We start from the raw sequence: 4922 nt of genomic DNA on the forward strand, positions 1-4922 counted from the left end.
ATTTAGGGAGCACTTTTGAGCCTGGCCAGTGTCTGATCCTGTGGTCTCCACAGCTGCTGTATTAAGGACGTTGGAGAGTACTGCTCTTAAACAGCTTTCTGTGTGTACAGTGCTTCTTTTAGTTTTAGAATAGAACAAAATGGAAACATGAACATGTGCAAAAGAAATACAAATTAAGGAGCCCTCTTATTCCCTGTGGCTGTACTGTCGGGGCATCCGGAAGTTCCACAGCTGGCGTGAGAATGAGAGTTTGGCAGGGGAAGTTTTATGGAGGTTTGCAGAGAGCTTCTCCTGAGCATAAGGACAGCATGCATAAAAAAAACAGTGGTGCTTTTATGAAGCTCTGTTGAGGAGGGAAAGGAGAACAGGTCACAGGTGAGGTGGGAAGCAGGTAGCAGCTTTCTGCTAATAAGAGCTGTTGGTGTTTGCTCATTGCCAGGCCTGACACCGTGGATTCTCGCTGTCACAGAGTGAAAAACCAAGCAGTCATTGTCACCAGTCAGGTGAATAGCAAGAGACATTATGCCTCTTATTCTTGCTGCAAGTGGTGCACAGGCGTGTTCCCATAACCTGCGTGCCCTGTAGTCATTAACTCCGCTGGGCTCAGTGTCAGTGGTACACAGGGCTTATGGTACCTTCTTAACGGGTGGTGTCATAAAATTGTGAACACCATCACCTGTTTCTTTCGGATCCGTTAAAGGTTTGGCCACATTTTGCTGTATCCATGTTTTACGGTAAAGGTACCAGGCGCCATATCTACTCTTAACAACTTTGGGCTGGTGTGATTCTTAAAAAATATAGAATAATGTGTGGTAACTCTCTTAATCATATTTCCTATTGATAGAGCAGATAGCAAGTACTAGTGCTGCCTAAGTGTGCTTTGGTAGTTACCCCTTGCAGTAGCAGTGAAGTATAATCATGTTCAGCACCACTGGTTCTTTCAGTATGAAGAATACTAGACAGAAGACTTCTGTCCTGTCTACTGTTCTTGTTAAGGTTTCTAACCCAGCCATTTGCTAGTGAGTTGTTTTTTCTTTGCAGCCAAAGGAGTAGACAGTTTAACTGGAAATGGTCAGATTCGCTTGGGAATATACCTCTGTAGGAAAAGAGGATGCACAGTAGAGTGGAGGACGGCAAGTAGGACATACAGCGAGAAGGGAGAAGCACAGATGGAGCTGTGGAAGCAAGTACAGAAGTAAGGTATTTTGTTCATCTCTTCTTCCTGTCCCCAGTGAGAAGATGTGCCCAAAGGCAGAGCTAAAAGGAGATGGGAAAAGGAACAACATCGTGTCATAGATATCTTAACTACAGCTCACAAAGCTTAGTCTAAAGTAGCTTTCCCTAGAAGCCAGGTTAAAATCTAAAATTCAAGACTCTGCTGCCATGGAGGTTTTCTTGGCAGTTGTTTGACACCTTCTGCATTGGGTCCCCACCCAACCAGGTAGAAAAATTGGAAGAGCAGAGTATTCATATACTTTGGACCTGCATCACACTCCAGGAAGAAACTGTAACCCTGACTGTCTTTCTGTACCATCCTTTTCCCATATTAATTGCAAGTATCTCAGCTATGAACACTGGATGCTCTTCTCTGTGCAACATTTCACAGTAGCCAGCAGGTGGCACATGAGGAGTATGTCTGACAGTAAAAGCTCTTTGCTGTTTCCAGACACTGAAGAGATGGTTTCTCTCAGTTGTTACTAGCTTTCGAAGAGCAATGCTTTCCATACCTTCTGTCCTAGATTGCTGACCAAGAAGTTGCGTTCTGCAGTAAGACATTGAAGAACGTAGGGAGAGCAGAGAAGCAGGCAAATTAGAACTGGTGGGAGTGCCATCCTCAGAACTGGCCTTCAGAGTGGTTAGTAATGAGGATACCCCACATCCAGACCTGCTTTATGTTATCAGCCATTAAAATCTGGAAGGCAGCCAGTGAAGAGGGGGGAGAAGCTGTTTCTCATAATGAATCAGCATGTGTGTCTATGTGGCTTACAATCATGGTGGAGGAAAGCCATGGTGAAGGAGAGTCTTTCCTTGTGTCCAAAGAATCAAAGGCAATAGGCTGAAAGGGATCTCAGGAGTCGAGTTTAGGGCTGGTGTCTGCAGGCTGCTGGCGGCCTGGAGGTCGTCCATGAATGTATTTATTTTTAACCTCCTCCCCTCCAACACACATATGGAGGGCAAACATGTTTCTGCCTATCAGCGGGCACAGGTTCCCAACTACTGCCGGTTACAAATGCAAATGTTTATAATTCTAATAGTAAAATCAAAGTATTGTAAGACAGTAAAGCTTAGCTATATCTTAAGGGCTTTGTTTTTCATAGCCACCAAAATAATTGTAAAATACAAGAGGGTCCATGGATTCTCTTAAAAAAAAGCTTTTTATCTTAACAATCAAGAAGTGCTGGTCTGTTTTACCCTTCTGCCATAAGACAACATCAACCTCCTGATGATTATGTAAGCTGATCTTGAAAGAGGGATAAACCAGAGCCTTCAGGATGATGTATTTCATTATTTAACTGTCCTTTCTGTTAGAAAATCATTGCTAGTTTTTAACCTAAATCTGTCCACTCCCCCTGAACTCACTTACCCTGTCCCAAAGAAACAAGGGAAACAAAGTATTTCCAGTTTCTTTTTATCATCCTTGTACTTAATTGGAGCTTCTTATGCATGTCCTCAGTAATCTCTTACCTGTATTAGAAACTCGGTTTGCTCCATCTTGGCACGTTGGTCATAGCTGTGTAATCATTCCTGTAGCTCTCCCCGTTTTCTTTTGAATTTGTTTACATCTTTCTTAAAGAACAGTAACCAAACCTGGACACAAACATCACCCCCAGAGGTGGTCTTACCCAGACTGAGAAGTACAGAGGGTTATCTCATATTCATCTTTGATCTCATGATAGGATGCTTCCTTTTCTTTTGCACAACCAGGACGTTGCTGACATTTACAATCTACTAAAATCCCTGTATCATTCCCTTGCTGAACTGCCTAGACAGTTGTTCCTCATTCGGTATTTGCGCAGCTGAGAAGTTCTGCTTGGGAGAAGTCATTCGGCTCTGGTTTTTTCACTCTCTTATTTTCCAGGTTTTGTCCAACATGTCAGGATCATTTTGAATCCAGCTGAAGCCCTTCAGCATCCTTGCTGTGTTTTCTAGCTGGGTGTCATCTGCACATTGAACAGATTCTTTGCAAGTGCACTGGTTTTCCATGAATTTTCAAGGAAACAGCTTGTGATTCTGAGGTTGTTCTACTGTTTTTCCATATTATAATGCATTTCATCCTCACTTAGCTGACTCAAGACATCTAACAGGCCTAATGCCATTCTTTCCTACTTACCCATAGTAATCTGACTTGCCCAGGCTAGTCTCTTACTGTATTTCCTTTGCTTCCTCTGAACTTGTATACTGTGCCAGTAATATCAAGGAATGACAGCTTTCCCTAAATCCCTTTTCCTCATAGATTTGTTTCCCATGAGCCATTATTTGCCATTTTTTTTTCAGTTTATTAGTCACTGTCTTTGAAAGTCATGCTTTCTGTTTTGTTGTTCTCCATTCTCCTTTTCCCTAGCTGGTACACTTGCATTTCGTATGCCATTTCATGATTGGTGCCTGATGCTTTTTACGTCCTCCTAGGTTAGAATCAAATCCCTTCTAAGGATTTGAAGGAGGAGGGAGAAAATACAAGACACTGCAAGGCAGAGAAAGAGAAACATTGAACCTGTGAAAATCTCCTCTTGGAGCCCAGTAGAAAGGGATCAAAGTTGCAGATCTATAGATCTCACTCAATTACCTATTTTCCTGTGCACAGTATTTCAATCTCTGCACTCTTTAGAGACATAATGAGAAATGCCCCCAAAATGCCTTTGTTCTTCAGTGGAAGTTCTGCATGCAGCAGAGTAGCAGGGTCAGTATACCGTACAGGAATAGACTGAAACAATAATGTGACATTATTCTGTTATATTATGTTATTTTGCCAGTGATGGGGAGCAGCAGACCCCAAAGCATAAAACATACTATAATATATTTGGCTAAATTCTGTGAAATATTAAGTGTCTCGAGCTCATCTCAGGGTTCACTGAAGTTGTGGTACCCAGTAGCTCTTAGAAATTGAATCATAAATAAAATGTTCCAGCAAATTCATGCTGCTAGACTCTCATGGTTGTCTAACGTCCTAGAGACATTATGCTTTGACTTCCATGTAGATTCTTTATGTTGTCAGGCCCATAGAAAAATGCAGCATAAAAGACATCCAAATATTTATTTTCAAACAACTTTTAACAGAGATTTATCAAAGTCCAAAGTCTGAAGAGCACTGAGAAAACAAATACAAGCTTGAGTTTTGTGATTAAAAAAAAAAAAAGACATCTGTGTTTGTAGCTGACATGTATAACCTTCTGAGCTGGAGATAGAAAAGAGTTGTTTCTGAGAAAATACCAGAAATGTGTTTTCAGCTCCTGGGAAAGAACAGCTTCTGAGAGGACACTCGGCAGGGAGCTGGTGTAGAGTGTGGTATCATTTTACGCTCTTACAGCATGTTACCCATGTCGGCAAGCTTTACAGGCAAATGTCTTTTTTCAGCTGGAGCATCCCATGTGTATTCTCTTAGCCTAGCTGTGATGTTTATTTACTGTGAAATGAAGCTTTTTGTCATGATTGAAGGGGGCTTTCAAGCTATGTCACTGGTGTCATCACCAGGCTCATAGAAATAAGGCTTTTACACCGTCTTAAATATTCCCTTGGATTCAGTGCCAGGTGTAACAATCTGCCTTCTTGAGTAAGAATTTTGCTGAGCTTTGTCTGAAGTTTATCTAAATGAAGTATCACATGAGCCAAGGACATGTAGAGGAGTGGAACAGAAATAAGTCACAGAGGCCTCTAAGTGAGCTTGCTTTCTTTTGACGAGCACTTTTCTCACCCCCAGCCTGGCT

This window comes from Mycteria americana, chromosome 4 (genome assembly GCF_035582795.1).
Source record: "Mycteria americana isolate JAX WOST 10 ecotype Jacksonville Zoo and Gardens chromosome 4, USCA_MyAme_1.0, whole genome shotgun sequence".
Taxonomy (NCBI): Eukaryota; Metazoa; Chordata; class Aves; order Ciconiiformes; family Ciconiidae; genus Mycteria; species Mycteria americana.